Here is a 16,739-nt window from a genome sequence, read left to right as displayed (position 1 = left end):
TTGAAAAGATCGCGCCTCGAGAGATGGAAAGATCCTTAAGTTGGACCATTAGGTGATTTTAGAACCTTTGAAGCATATTGGCGGGCCGGTTCCCGAGTTTTAAAAAATCTTCGATCGACCGACTATGTAAGGGACAAGGACCATAGGAGTCGGGGATGTCAGAGAACAATAAGATAATCAACAAATTTGGGAATTGAGGAACTATGGATATGAGTTCCTAAATTATGCAGTTCACCAATTACGGACTATATTTCAGACTACGGTTGAAAATCGACCGAGAGAGGGTGGGATTCAAAGTTTAAAGGTAGGGGTAACATAACTTCAACATACATCTTCACCACCTAACTTATCTAGCCCAAACAACATATCCAACCATTTATTCACCACCAAGATCTTAAGTCATTTAACTCCATGCATATTCGTTACCCTAACCACACTAAATTGATGCCTGAGAGGCATGGATTTTCCAACATAGGCTCCTACCTTGTTTCCAACATTGATCACTATCATTTAAATCCTCATCCATTGTCAACATATATTGCTTTCAAGAGGCAACTACTCCTAAACTAGTAGCTAATGCTTCCTATTACACTTCATTATTTGTATAGATTAAAAGGAAGAGAGAATCCCTACAAACCAATTCACAAAGCGATTTTTTGATGGCAATGGTTCCTCTTGTTAATCTAGGATTTCTCCTCATAACTCTAACATAGTTATTTGAAAAATCCTTTAGTGAGAAGAGACTAAAATTTATCTCTATTGCTAAATGCTTCAAATTAGTCCTCACTTCATCTTTTAAACGACACTTGACCTTGAACACGTTATTGTTTTAATTACCTTCTTATACAATTCTTTTGTATTGCAGATATATATTGTAGTTGTTCCATATAATTTTCTAGAACTTTAATTATGGTAATTATCAAATTACCCAAATTTGTATTGAATAGTACCATTTTTTATATTAGAAATCAAATATTATTTAATTATCTGATACACACATGAATTAGATAGATTTATAAATAAAGTATTATAGATATATTATATATATTATAAAATATATAAATACCAGATAGTAGTTACTAGTATAATATTTAAATGGTCATGTGATTTCTCATTAGTCAGGTTATGGTGACACTAACAAATATAAGTTATGGTGACACTAACAAATATTCAAAACATTGAAAATCTGTCATTTTTGTAGTATATTATCATGACAATAATACTAAATGTTTAAAACACTAAAAATCCTTGTCATTTTTGTAATATTACTAAAAATCTGTGTCATTTTTGTAGTATATTATAGTGACACTATTAACAAATATTTAAGACACTGAAAATCTGTCATTTTTGTAACATATTATGATGACACTAATAACAAATATTTAAGACACTAAATCCTTATCATTTTTAAAGTAAAATTTTATTAATATTTTTTTGATATATAAATAAACTTAAATAAGATTTTTTGATTTAATAATTTAACAGATAAGAACAATTTTCATTAACAAATATTTTGGTTAATATAAAAACTATTTTTTTTATCAATTTAAAAATAATAATAATTAATTAAGAATAATCCATCACTGTTAATATCTGCTACAGGGACTGGCTAATAAGAAGGAAGAGGCGGCAATTTTATCCCTTACAAAAAATATAGGGGCGTTAAATTGGCCTTGAATTGCGGTTGTTCATTGGGACTGATCCAATGGCTCCCAAATATTAGTTTGACCACAACTAACTTCCATTGTAAGTTACTACACTCAAATACAGTATACTGAGCTTGTAGTTGGAAATATACCCAATTAGATAAGTTCGCTTGTATTCCGGTCAAGGAGACTCCCCGCACAAGGGTCCAGATCAGCTTTCCAAATCTGAGTAATTCAACCTACTTACCCATTACAATTTTGGGATATTTTAGGCATTGAGTTTGATGGTGATCAGGGCGACAATCATAACGAATGTTTAGTACGGAGGGCATGAAAATGGTTAGGGCATAGGAAGGGGGTTTTGGGGTCTAGAGGAGTGCTTCTGCTGTTAAGAGTTGGGCGAGAGAAAGGGAAGAATGATAGGTGCCGGGATATGATAACAACACCAATATGAACATCAATAGTAACAGTGAAAAGAGCATCATTACATTTTGCTCTTCTTCGTCGACGTTATCATCATCTGCTGGCTCTCTGTTCGTTCTCACAAGTATTTCTTGCCTCCCCAGTAACATTCATACTTATTGAGAAATGGATCTCTTACAATAGTGGTGGTCTCAAATGTATTCTCTTCTCAATTCAGGATAAGAATACAAAACCCACTTGTGATTGCTAGGATTCGAATCTGCAATAGGGAAAGAGATAGAGGAACATGGTGGCAACAAGCTTGACAGTGAGTTTTATTCATCTACCCCGACATTTTCTTAATTTATAATTTTTTTTTTCATCAGGTCTGTTTTTTAGGTGCCAAATTTCATCTGGGTCTGTTTTCATATGTAAAATTTCTTCTGGGCGTGCTTTCAATTTTCTTGATATGGACTGTGGATTCTTCAATTAAAAAAATATTGATGGTTTTTATAATGGATGTCTGTGGTCCTTGTATTTTTTTTGATATTTGTGTTAGTGACCCGTGGATTGCTTACTATTAGGGGTGAGAGAGGGAAAGATAGGTAGATTGTTTTGCAATGTTGGAGTGTCCGCTTGTTGATTCTTATATTGTTGGGGGTGTGGCTCTGTGAATGATCCCTGGTTTTGACTTTTGCAGACATTTGACTGTAAATTCTTCAAATTTGAAAAACATGGATTAAAAATAATTAGATGTAAATTGACCTTGATTTTTAGGATAGAGTTATAGTGACCTATTGATTGCTTTAGCTTATAATTTAGTATGAGTGTTTATGATGGAGAGGACAGGGATGTGTAGGTAGATAGATACATACATGTATAGATAGATAATGGGTGTTTTCTGATGTTGGTGTGTCTGTGCCTTGGTTTCGAGTTTGCTGTTGGTGAGGATCTGTTGGTTTTTATAATTATGGCTGCTGCTATCAAATTGGGTTCTTCTTGGTGTTTTTGTCTATCACTTTATGAAGGGTTTGCCCCCTTTTTTTGTTGCTGTAACTTTTGAATTTATTTGATCATCTTAGCATAGATTGCTTGCAGTTACTTGGGTTATTTTTACTGTATTGCTAATGGCATTTCGTTATCATTGATATAAGTAATGTCGTGTGAATTGTTCTTGGCTGTGATTGTTATGGGCGTAGATGATCTTTTGATGATGTGTACTGGATCACACTCTATGTTCCTTTTGCTTCCCCCCGCATTTCGGGTTCAAGTCCCATTGTTGATGTCTTAGAATTCTCTTCTCTCTAGTTCTAACATTTCTGGTGATGTGAGGCCTATGTATCTTGTACTCAATATGTGTGAGATGCCTACAATTTACAGGCACTTTAGTAGAGTGGCTTATCCCTATGAAGGGATTTTTTCCATATACATCTTCTCCCATTTTGTATGGTAATGTCGCATACAGGTTTTCATTGACTGTTCTTATGTTTATTTTGGGAGTAACCCTTGATCACGTTCAGAATCCAGATGAAGGCATCAGCGAGTTATAACAAATTCTTGATTGTATTTGCGAGTAGCATGGATTGCTGTGGTTGATGCATGTTGGAAGTGAGCTAATATATTTTCCTTGGTTGTATTATTATATGGTTAGTTAAGTATTTATAGAGGGTTACTGTGTCACCGAGCCATTCTAACAAATAGTCATTTACTCTATACTTATGCCTGGTTGTAATTGTTTTGTATAGATAGGTGATGGAAGTGGGACCCTCTTCCTTTATATAAACTCAAAAGGTTTAAAAAAATTTACTTTGTCGGGGCTTGCTATGCCTTAACAAAAACAGCTAATCTATAAGCAAAGAGAAAGCCCATCACGGTAAGGGGACACTAGTCCTGTTATAAGGGATTTTATTTTCGCCTTCACATGAGAATGGAGCGACATTGTATATTGCTCCATGCTTGAACTTGAGGAAGCTTTCTGCCATTTAACCTTGGTCCAGTTATCAGAACTGAAAGAAGCCAAATCCTCAGAAAAATGATCGTCACTAATCTGCAAAACCTTTGAAGGAGGAGATTCACTAGAAACTTTCTCTAGAGACACCAATGGAGGAAAATCCTTATGTATAGCAACAAATGGATAATAATTAATATTAATTGAAGAAGTAATAACAATGCTTCTTGGAGTTTTTGGGACAGGGTATGGGCCTCTAGGGATGGTGGGGGGACATATTTATGGTTCAAAAAAAGAAATACAGGGAACAAAATCTGAGAATTGAGAACACAATACAACAGGCGATCAATGATAAATTGATAATTGATTATTCAAATTGATGTATGATACACAAAAGAAATACAGGTAACAAAATCTATGAATTGAGAACACAATGCAACAAATGATCAATGATAAATTAACAATTGATTATTTAAATTGATTAGTGAACAATATCAATACCCAATTCAAATTGTCGAGTCATAGATTAATATATTAAAATGACTGCAATAATATGAATATCAATGATCATAGTTGAAAAACTTGGACTCAGCAATTACTTGGCTGATGTAAAACTTGACAAAAAATTGGGACTTGGCAAATTTATTGAACATAAAAAAAATACAAATTTTTAAATATATTCTTCGAAAACATTCATATTAACAAACTTATGGAACACATTACTGATTACTTTCATATATTGATCTAAATTAGAATTCAATACATTTCACATACCAAAAAATGAGTTCAAAATTTAAATACATATGTACTTCTAGTTTCAATATCAATAAAAATTACAGATCATAAAATTTCTTCTATGACTTAAGTTTAGAAAAGTTTGTAGCTTTTGTGTGGGTGATATGGAAGTGGATGGTATAGCTGCAGTATCCTCAACAAGAGCTTCATGCATAGGATCACGCTATGTATGTGGTAAACGCACTCCCGATGGCTCACCAACCTCACCTTTTTCCTCATGCCACCACATTCACTTGCCATTTGGCTACATCCCTCTTCAAATCAACTATGTCGTCATCAGCAAACAATGGATCCACATCAACATCCTCAACAATCTAATTTTAATTTGGATCAATGTCATCAATGTCAAGTGCATGACATGTGTCATGCCCTTGTATCCTCTTTTTATGCAACCAAGAGTTGTATTGCACAAAGACAAGGTCATTCAAACACTTTTGAGTCAATTGTATTTTTTTTTGTGTTAATGGTCTAAAAAACACTTCAGTTTTATTCACAATAAAGCACTACAAAACTGTTATAAAATGTGGATGGCAAACTTTTGAGGCTTAGGAGTTGTGGCACCAAATGATTCCCACCACAAATATGCAAGGACAACATTTATAGCTTTGTAAGGATTTTTGTAAACTTAAAAGTAGTGAAACATGGGGATGTGTTACCCCCATGTTCTCGGCACAGGGACGTCTCCGGTACGTGGGGACAGGGAGGAGGTGTCCCCCTGCTATCTCACCACTACCACCGGAACATCTGTTGATGTGTTTTTTATGACACCTTGAACATAGAATAAAATACCAAGTACTCTATCATCTCTTGAACAAGGAAACCTCATATGCTAAACTTCGTGATCAAATAAAGCAACCCCAAGGTTTACAATGCGAGTGAACTATGCGACTTTAGTGGTGGATGGACTTAGTGATTTGATTTGATATTGCTGGTAACACAAAGGGACTTACGTTTTGTTGGAATGTGAAATTATTAACTAAATTGGAAAATAAAAGACAAAAGGTGAAGGGTTTAAAGAATCTAATCTAAAATCCTAACAATGTAGGAGATGATTGCTAACTTAGTGAAACCTAACCAAGCTTTGCTTCGTCATGAGGAAACAACTACACAAAGATGGTACAATCTACTATTGCACAAATGATTTTCATATCACTATGCACATCAACACCATGAATAAATGAGCATAGAGCAATTAAAGTTAAGCTTTCAATATCAGTTCAGACTAACCATGCACTGCAATTTGCAATCATTAAAACACAAATGGTGTGAACATACAGGCTTCACCATTAATCATCAATGAGATCTTCCATTCAATTAATCAAGTCCATATAAACAAATCTAAATTAACTTGAAAAGTAGAAACCATGCAACATGTAGAAACTCATACAAAAATCCACCATATCTTCAATGAAATTATGTATTTATTTTGACATAGCTTTGGCAACAATTCCTGTTCTTCTCCTCATACTTTACTTCTATTCAACATTTGAGGTGTTAACTCTTGTAAGAACCCTGCTGGTTCTAACTCTCTTGAAATACTATTGCTGATGTGTTTTTGGATTTTCAAGGTTTTTGAACAAATTTAAAGCAAAAAATAACACATGTTCCAGGCAAGAATTGCATATAGAACCAAATAGAAATGAAATTGAGAGCAACTGCAACTATATTATGAATAAGATAACTGCTACAATAAATTCTATTGCTAATTGCATACCCGTAGGTCCTTAGCTTATTTTAAATGAAGAATTCTAGTGTTTGCCAGCCAAAATTGGGAAACTGTCCAAAATGGACATACAAGTTTGGAATGCAATTTCTGTGGGCCAGAAAGTAGACAAATCAACCTATCAGAGCTAATTGCATACAATAAATTCTACTGCTAATGAATAAGATAACTGCTACAATAAATTCTACTGCTAATTGCATACCCGTAGGTCCTTAGCTTATTTTAAATGAAGAATTCTAGTTTTTGCCAGCCAAAATTGGGAAAGTGTCCAAAATGGACGTACAAGTTTGGAATGCAATTTCTCTGGGCCAGAAAGTAGACAAATCAACTTGTCAGAGCTAATTGCATACTTCTACTGCTAATGAATAAGATAACTGCTACAATAAATTCTACTGCTAATTGCATACCTGTAGGTCCTTAGCTTATTTTAAATGAAGAATTCTAGTGTTTGCCAGCCAAAATTGGGAAACTGTCCAAAATGGATGTACAAGTTTGGAATGCAATTTCTCTGGGCCAAAAAGTAGACAAATCAACCTGTCAAAGCTAGGTGTTGGGATATGTGCCACTAAACTGCAAAAAAGAGAGGTGTTTCAGCCTCCAATCAAAAACGCCCTATGTGGGACCCCACGTGCCAGGCTGGAATGGTACGGTCAGCAAGGAAACTTGTACGGCTGGTTATTGAATTGGTACAATGCTGCTAATGAGGCGTCTAACATGTATTGCCTCCTTCCTTATTCAAATTCTGCAAATAACTAACACTAATAACCTCTGATGAAGCCTCAGTTTGCAATAGTTCAGCTGATCTTTCACAGCCTCAAAATCACAGATCCATGAAGAATGAATGTTCTTCAATAACAAGCCCTCTGAAACCCTTGTCTTAGACAATCCATGGAGAAATAATCAAGCAATGTCAAATAATCAATAATGAGTTTGAATTGCCTTCGAATCCCTTATAAACCCCCAATTGGCATGATTTTCAACAAGTACGCCTAATTGCATTTTAAATACTTAAAAGTGTATTTAATCAACTTGCATAACTCAATAGTCAACTTGGGCGCCATATTTCACTCAAGTGATTTTAATAAAATCACTTTATAATATTAAGTGGTTTTTAAAGATAATAAAGTCACTTTATGAGTTTATAATAACCTTATAAGTTAATTAAATAACTTAGCCACTAGAATATTAATATCTCCTTCATTATTCAGTCTTTTGACGTGTCGTCTAAAGCTGGAGTCAACACTGAATAACCCCCATGTGTCCAGGTGCCCTGACTAAAAATAGCACAAGTGCCAGCTTGACTTACTAAAAATAGTATATCCCTCAACTAAGCCCAAACACCAACACTAAGGCCCTGGAATTGAACCCAAGACTGAACTGAAGAAGTGGAACTGCCACTGAGACTCTCTATCCAGAATGTTATTCTACGATAGTCCAAAATAATAGACTAACCCATCAGTCATAGAAACTGACTAGAGTGGGGACATCACAACTCTCCTCTTTGATGACAACCATTGCACTCCTGTTTTCAAACCATATTCTCTTTGGAGCTTGTTCAACATTATTTTCCACAGAGTTCTAGTTTGTCACCTTCTTTGATTGTGCTTGTACCTAATTGGATTGTGGCATCATCATCTTTCATGGACAAGGAGACACATGAATAGTTTTTAGAGACACCATCATTTTTTTTTGTACGCCCATCTTTCAAAGCATATCCTAAATGGGAATCATTCTTGCATTTGTACTTGTTTTTTTTTATTCCTAACGAGAGACGAGTTGTTTGTAAGCATTGGATCATGTTTTTCCTTCAGACACTTCTTAGCCTCTCTCTTTCCATCTTATGGGGTAAATATCAATTGTATCTTCGTAATGAATGTAATTCTTGGGGCGTATTGATGAGACTTCCATACATTACTCATTCTATCACTTGTATATGATCATTTGCATTCTCTCTTTTGGGGAGGGGTTTTTTCCCAAGTGTTTTTTCTCCTTTTTCTCCATTTGTGAGAGATTATTTGTACATGGGTACATAATATGGCCTAGTAGACAGGACCCATCTTTGCATCTTGCATCATTTGCATAATAATTTCATCTCCGTAAATTACACTTAAGGGGGCTGTTAGTGCGAATAAGGTAACCTATTCACATGTTAAGTTTACTTAGGTCCTAGGTGGCATTCTAGAAGTTATTTATAATGGTGCCATGTTCACCTCATTTACTTTTAGTTATTTAGGAATTTAATCTATTTTCTTTTTTTAAATGTCTTGTAAACTTTTTAATGTGACCTGTGACACTAGCACAACACGCCCTCTGACACCACATGAAACACTTTTGACTTGGAGCTATGAACCAATGAGGTCACAAATGGGGGACCTCATCCCCATTTATCAATTGGGAGGCTCAAACCCACTAGCACATTGGATCAGTGAAGGCACAAGCTTGTGATCACAATGGCATAGTGGGGGTTTGAACCTTGGTGGGCACACCACCACCACCACCACTTAACCAACACATTATGAGAAGAACCTAATTACCTAGGCATTTAATATTTGCGTCATGCATTTAATCTTTGTATCAAGGGTAGTTTCTCATGCTACACACCTTGCTTATATAGTCAAGGTGATTGTACATTTGTAACATATCCCATATCTCATATCTCAATATTCAAGCAAGTTCATTAGTTTGCATACTCTTTTGTGGAAGGCATTTTTGTTTTTTTGGTGATCGTGATTTCTGCAGCTTCAACATTTTGGACCTCATCTTGCAATATTGGGCCATTCAACTCATGATAGGTTGGGACTTTAAACCTCTTGCCTATCATGGTTGATGCATTGACCAAATGCTCCCAATAAGTACTTGAAGCAAAATTGATAAAATTTGTTGTGGTACCAAAATTTGGAACATGCCAACCTCACCTCATGTTGCAATGTCCTTTTCCACGTGGTACTTTCTTAATAAGGTTGTGCACCAAGAGAATTACGAGGAATAAGAAAGGTGGAGTTACAGAAGCCCATATTGGCTAAAAAATGGCATTGGAGCTGCTACTGCCTTTATTGTCCTTTTTTCCTTTGCTTTCCTATGCTCACATATTGCAAGGAGAGCTTTCACCTCCTTCTCAACCTTCGGACCACCTTTTGTACATGGCATAACATCCCGGCAAGTGTTTTGTGCAAGGTGATATTTGAAGTGATTCATGCTTCTTCTCAAATCCTTAATGCAATAGTTAATATTAACCACTCCTTAACCTTCTATCCCATGTTTTCAGCAAGTGTCCTTAGGTTTGCCACCATTTCTGCTATTTATAGAAGTCACATTCTCTTTGGAAAAAAGAAAATGAATTCTAGTAAAAGGAGATAACAAAAAAAATAAAAATCATTAATACCTTATCTAAAAAACTTCAATTCTTCACTAATAGTTTTCTATCTAACAATCATAAAAAGAAATTAGATTCTTTCTGAATATGTATTATATGGTATGTGTGTATTTTATTACTGATAATGTGTATTTATTTGTAATTTGTAAAGCTTAGCTCAATTTGTATGCCGTTTACTCTAAATGTAGAAAGTTAGATTTAAAATGCGTTGAAAAAAAGTTAAACACATACCTGCATTGTGAGCTTGTTTATTTCATAGCAGTTAGATCATTGTCAGCAGATGGTTGACCAAACTTATTAGCAAATTGTCCTCATTGATTAGCAGTAGTGTTGAGTTTCTTCACTGTTCAGTTACCAATAGTAGCACAGAGTTTCCTAGGCCATAAAGTAAAAAATTATAAATCCACATCTAAAGCATTCACTGTTACAAACCTATTGGTCATAAGAGCGAAATCGCAATTTAATTTTTTTGTGACTTGATGTTTACACTATTTGCGAGTCACAATTGGTTGTAAGTGTGTTTTGGTGAGTTTTTTGACATAAAAATGTGGTGAGTTCTAGTAAAAACTTGTGGCCAAGTTTGGCTGCAAATTACTCAACAGCCATTACTGCTCGTGATTACTTGCACTCGCAGGTCTTATGAGTTATCGTAGTTTTTTTCAACTATGTTAATGATCATTCATCATAGTAGTTGAAAATTGGAATCCATTTTAATTTAAATGTTAAAAAAACTAATAAGCTGAAAGTTCAAAGTACCAACTAGAGTCTCATTCTACAAGTGACTAGCACCAAAATGAAAAAATTAAATTACCAAAAAGGATAAGCTGTTTTAATTTGAGCAACAAGCTCAAAAATCAGAGTCAACATTATTTGCAACTGTATATCTAGGAAATTACTCACTAGAATTGTTAGGAGGAGGCAAAACTCTAATCCAATTTGCAGATCATGTTTGTCATCAAGTTGTCGTGGCTCTCCTACATCCCACTGTTGTGTTGGGTTGTGCCTATACTTACGTGTTTTGTGATCAATTAGATGCAATGTACTATGCATTGCAACAAATTTCTTTGCTCTCATAGAGGTAAGTTTGTTTGTCTTGAGGGATGGAATAAAGCTATATGTGTGGACTCGTTCCTCTTAGCAACATAGGAAACATGTGAGAGAATATGAATGGCAAGAGTGTGCAATGGTCATGGATCTTCATATATTCTCCACCAACTACCTGGTTTGGCTTGTGCCAAAGTTTGTTTGTTAATCCTTATGAAGTCTTGTAGCCACCTAGTTTTGTGAACTTAATTCACTCAACTTTGATTAGTGAAGCTTTCTTTGGACTATAAGGTTTTTTTGAAGGCCTTCATGAGGCCATTCCTCACCTCATCATTGTTTGTAGGAAGATTTCTACTAGGTATTCTCATATACCATTTTGGATTCAAAGCATATGTAGCCATGTGTAGAGGGGTGTTCAACTTATTCCACCTTATCTAGATGATGGAGTCAATATGATCATTATACAGCTCTACAGTGGAGTGTCTCTTGTGAATGGCGGCCTTCATTTGGCTAAGCATGCTATCAACACCCTTGAAAATCTTCTCAATTCTTCCGAATAACCAATTTTGGTGATGGTGAAAACATGTTGTATAAAAGATGCGATTTGTCTAAAATTCAACCCAAAAATAGCATTGATCATAGTCTACTTCACCCTCTTTCCCTGCTTAGATTTTGACTACTATTTTTTCCAATTCTGTGTGATAATCATGAGTTGCAATGGCGCTTGCAACTCTAGAAACCTTTCTAGTAGAATGAAATAGGAAGGCAAATCGAGTCTCAATTGGGCTGAGGAATTCTTTCCTTACAAAGGTCCAAAACAATACCAATGAGGTGAACATTTGCACCTCCCTTGTATGCATTCACCACCTGTTTATCTTTCCAATGTCTTTGAGTGCATCATTAATAACATTTACACAAGGGGTAGATGTGCCTTTATGTAGATTGATACAATATATTTGCTGCCTTATTGTCGCATTAGTAATCACTTGTGCTACATTTTGAGGGTCTACCTTCTGAATGACTTTTTCCAAGATTTGAAATTGAAAATCAACATCTTTGTGTTTTCGTAAACAATCAATTGCTCGCGAGAAGTAAGGTCCATCAATGCATGAAACTATAATGTTGGTGGGTGGATAGTGTCTAATATTCGTCCACCCATTAATGATTATGTTGTTGCCATGTATTGCTCATTTGTCCTTCCTCTTCTTCATCAACAAGTTAATTTGGAATAACTTTCTTCTAAGCGAGTAGTTCTCAATGTAGTCTTGCTAGGACTCAGATTACTAGGACTAGCCTTGTCTATATGTTTCCTTGTACAAAGGAGATTGAACAACATGGAAATGAATGCCATTACCAAAATAGAAATTGGCAATGGTCTGATCTTCAACTTCCCTTTCTTGCACATTTGAGATATTGTGTTCTTTGATGATGAACCAGTAGCTTTTTGTTTCCCCTGTGATTCTACCGCACTCACTTAAAATAACTGAAATGAAGGTGTTCTACCTCAACCTTGTGGTCTACTAGAAACTGTTGGTGTAGTGATGTCCCCTTGAAATAATTTGATCATCTCTGCCCTCGTGTCAAGTGTGAGTTTTTCACAATTCCCAAATCCTTTACTAGGGTTATGTAAAAATTGTGTATTATCCCTTATAAAGCTGCTATTCTGGTCCTTTGGGAAATTGTTGCATTTCCATTTTTGACTTCCTCTTGAATTAGATACTCTATTTTTGTCAAGTATTGTTGCAAGCTACTGCAAAGGATTTTTCTTGTTAAATGGCCCTTTGTGTATGGATCCAAGTTCCGACAACTTCGAAGGGCAATTAGATTTCAATACATTTGTAGCTGAACTGCTTGTGGTTGTGCGTAGGGTTTACATTTGTCTGCCCTCAATTGAATCCTCATTAATTTCATTCTCCAAAGTAAGATTGTCATTAACACTAAATGAATCCATCTTGACTTTGGAAAATGATACAACATAAAGTAATGGTATAGATATAGAAACGATAGATTTCTAAAATTAAAAAACATAAATATGTCTCAGTTGCAAAAGAAAACAGCATGGTTTGGTTTCCTTCAGCTGTCAATGGAGAACTTTGCAACATTTTCAGGTGTCAATGGAGAACAACCCCATGATGGGATGTAAGTAAAAGGTTAAAGGTCTCAAACTGACATTAAATTGCCAGAACATCAGTTCTGATTTTTCATTTAATATGGTATCGATGACAGCAGCGAATGTGATTATGGGATTTCAATGACTGTCTTATTGGTTGCAAATGGATTTATTCCAGTCTGTAAGACAATATCAGTGTTTCATCTGGAAATTGGATATCAACAATTAAAAAGAGAAATGGAAACCATTGAAAAAAAAATACAGGGATTTCAAGATTTGTTAGATATCTATAACCTTTTTTGCTTCATTCCAAGCAAAAGGCTGAATTCCAAAAGTCAGGTGTGATCTGTTTTATCAAACTGCTGTATAGTAGTATACTACCCTTATGATGAGTGAAAAATGGTGATGATTACTGTAGATGGAGATAAACAATAAAAAATCTGCTTATAATACTGCTGTAAATGCTTGAAAGTAAAAGCCAAAGAATGTTCTGCTGATGGTAGTGATATGAAAACTGCAAAAATCTCAACAATTTGCTGAAAACCTGCTAAAGACACCTGATGACCCTGCTGTGCATGATTGAAATAGAAATGGCAAAATGCATTAAGAAAGCATGAAAGGAGAAATGATAGGGAAAATAGAGACAAACGTAATGTTTTTCATCTGTTTAAGGCTTGTAGGAAACACACAAATGACTAGGGTTTTCTCAGAAATCCAAAAAGATGAATGGTTTGAGATTTCTATGAGTTTAAAACTGTGACTAGGCACGGGCGATGTCATGATTTTCTTGGGACTCAGGGCAACAGCTCATCATCCTTGGCATTCCCAAATGTTTGACATGCCCATGGGTGTTACCTTTATAGAGTTCTGTTTTCAAAATAAAAAATAGGGGGAGGAGGGGGATGTTCTCTCCTTGTTCCCCTGTCATCAGGGGTGCCCCTGGGATGTCCCTTTTTTTAAATCAGAAACTGGGGGAGTGGGGGACCTTTTATGCTTGTTCCCATCCTCGAGGTGTCTTATATTTAGGGAACAGGTATAAAATAGGTGGATGAGAACCCAAGATTCATTGGGTAATAGCAGCATAAATCTTTCAGGGGAAAGTTTGGCAAGCCAAAAGATTTTGATTTTTTCAAAAAATTGTTGATTTAATTGGATCTTCAAAAATATGTAAACAGACAAAAAAGGAGAAAAACCTGCAGTTTTTTAAATTTAGAGGCATTTTAATAGCATAGACATATAGAGAGCAAATGAAAATGATAGTTTAGCCCATGAATTTTGGAATATAGATTTTTTAATTAATGTTTAGATCGTTTAATGCCATTGCATTGCACAATGCATACTGCATAGTGCATAAATGATAAACTAGATGCTAACAGCTTTCAAATTTAAAATTTTAATCAGCTTTGTAAAACATGATAGACGAAGACAAAGATCGTTTCTTATAAAATGTGAAACTTTGCCTAAGGTCTTCAATTTCCTAGGATGAGTGGTTTATTTTTCCACATTAACAAGGGACATTAGATAATTCTATGTTACCAATTTGAGACCGGCCTGACTTGGATACAGATCTGGATCTAGGCGGACTTGGGGGTCATTTAAAGACAAAACCAAAGTCATTTCTCTTATTGTGAATGTAAAACAAATTTATAATTCATCCTTGTTTAACTTTCATTCTTGCTTGCCATTGCATGAATAGAGTCAAAGATTGGCTGGTGAACATTCCAAAGTGGTTGGTTCGCAATTCCTACACATTTGCAAGAGCACATTTGTTGCCAAGGAGATTGTAAAGGAAGATTTCTACAAAAGTGGTTTTTTTTTTCATAGTTCCACGGAGTTTCCTTACGAGGGAATGGGGACACAATGGGGGAGTGGGGCATGTAATACATATAGTGCTTGAAAAATTAGTTATAAAAAAGATGTATAAGGAATAAGTAAACACATTGAAATGATTGAATTGAACATCAAGTTATTAACATTTAACTAATTTTTAATTTTAATTTTAAGTTTTAACATTGAACATTGAATATGAATAATGAAAATCAAAATATTGACATTGGAATGGGAATTGTCAAAATTTCATAATGATGATTCATGATTATACTCAACAATGTTCAAACTTCAAAAACAAAATAGTAACTACTAAATAGTAAAATGAATGACTTGTGAGTCAATGGCTAATGGCCCAATGCCTCTAATCATTCGCAAGCTACTCACCAAACTCCTCATCACTAGAACTTTTGGACTCCACATGCTCAACTAGCCTTGTTTGTGTAGCATCATCATCAACCTTTGCTGGCTCTTTCAACTCTACATCCCATCTCATTGATAGACTCTCCTTCCAACTAAACAACTCTACTTCACAAGTCGTTTGTTGTGTGATTTGGAATGAGACAATGCCTCTATAAGCTTTTGGGAGGCCTTGGGGGTGGGGGTTGGGTCCATTGCCAATTAGGGTTAGGGCTTTCACTTTTAAAACAATTTTTTATTTTAAAATTTTAAAAAGCAACTTTTGCCACTTAAGGTTGTGGGAGATGCCTATGTGTTTCCTCTAGGATCAAGGGACTTCTGGGCTACCCCAAGGCATTTCAGGGATGTCCTAGGGTACCCATTTCTCACATTTCAAGGGGAAAAGTCCCAAAGACGTCCTCTCTTAGAGGGAGATGTTTTGGGTATGACAAAGGGGTTGTGGTGGCAATGTAGTGACAACGGAGGGACATCCCCTTGGTGTTCACATGTCTCAAGGATGTCCCCGTTTCGGAAACTCCTTGTTTTTTGGGTAGGATGTGTCCTTATGGAACAATAGTTTTTTTGAAGTTGGGAATTGTCAAAATTGCATAATGATGATTTATGATTACAATCAAGAATGTTAAAACTTCAAAAACAAAATAGTAAATACTAAATAGTAAAACTAATGACTCATGAGTCAATGTCTAATGGCTTGATGCCTTTAATCTTTCCCAAGCTCCTCACCAAACTCCTCATCACTAGAACTACTTGTTGACGTGTTTTTTATGACAGCATCGAACACAGAATAAAGTTGCCTAACGGTCACTTCACTCTCTCTTGATCAAAGTGCGATTGCATGCTAAGATTGCAAGAAGTTCAAACAATCAACTCCAAGGTTCCTTTATGCTACGGACATGACTCAGTTGGCTGATGTGATTGCTGTAATCCAAGGGGCCTTACGTTTGAATCATTCTTTCACTTCTTTGTTGTGGCTGGAACTCCATCATTAGATATGGCAATTCTGCAATGATGTTGCTTCGAATGGACTAAAATGAACTGAAAATAAAGGGGGAAAGGGGTTTAAAAGGATCTAAATCTACTCATAAGGGCAGTGATATCAACAGTTAATGCTTCGGTGGACAAATTCCAAATAAACCAAGCTCTGGTTTGCCAAGTTTAACTACAACTTTGCAAGAACCGGTGCAATCTTCTGAGGATGTTGAAGGATTTTCAAATCAAGAAAGTGCATTTGAATACCCAAAACGACGCAATCCAAACGACTATCCACAATTGAACTTAGCACAAGTTTAATGGCTCGGGGTAACTTTACACTACAACTTACAATCAACAAGATGCAAAAAGTATGAACCATGGAAATTCATCAGACACCATTACATTCTCCATTGAAATCAAAGCACTTTATCTAACAACTGAGAAAATAAAATTCTACTCTAAGCGAGGAAGGTGAAACC

General features: G+C 35.4%; 1 protein-coding gene across 1 annotated transcript in view; it reads left to right on the top strand.

Annotated features, from left to right (window-relative positions):
- Positions 1-1,694: 1,694 nt before the first annotated feature.
- LOC131040371 (shaggy-related protein kinase epsilon) overlaps positions 1,695-16,739 on the top strand; it is a 37,659-nt gene continuing 22,614 nt past the window's right edge. The window contains exon 1 of the mRNA XM_057973274.2: positions 1,695-2,376. The gene's annotated coding sequence lies outside the window, so the exon portion shown is untranslated. The remainder of the gene's footprint in view (positions 2,377-16,739) is intronic.

This window comes from Cryptomeria japonica, chromosome 7 (assembly GCF_030272615.1).
Source record: "Cryptomeria japonica chromosome 7, Sugi_1.0, whole genome shotgun sequence".
Classification (NCBI taxonomy): domain Eukaryota; kingdom Viridiplantae; phylum Streptophyta; class Pinopsida; order Cupressales; family Cupressaceae; genus Cryptomeria; species Cryptomeria japonica.
Note: the sequence above shows the minus strand (reverse complement) of the source record. Positions and strands in the feature narration are given on the sequence as shown.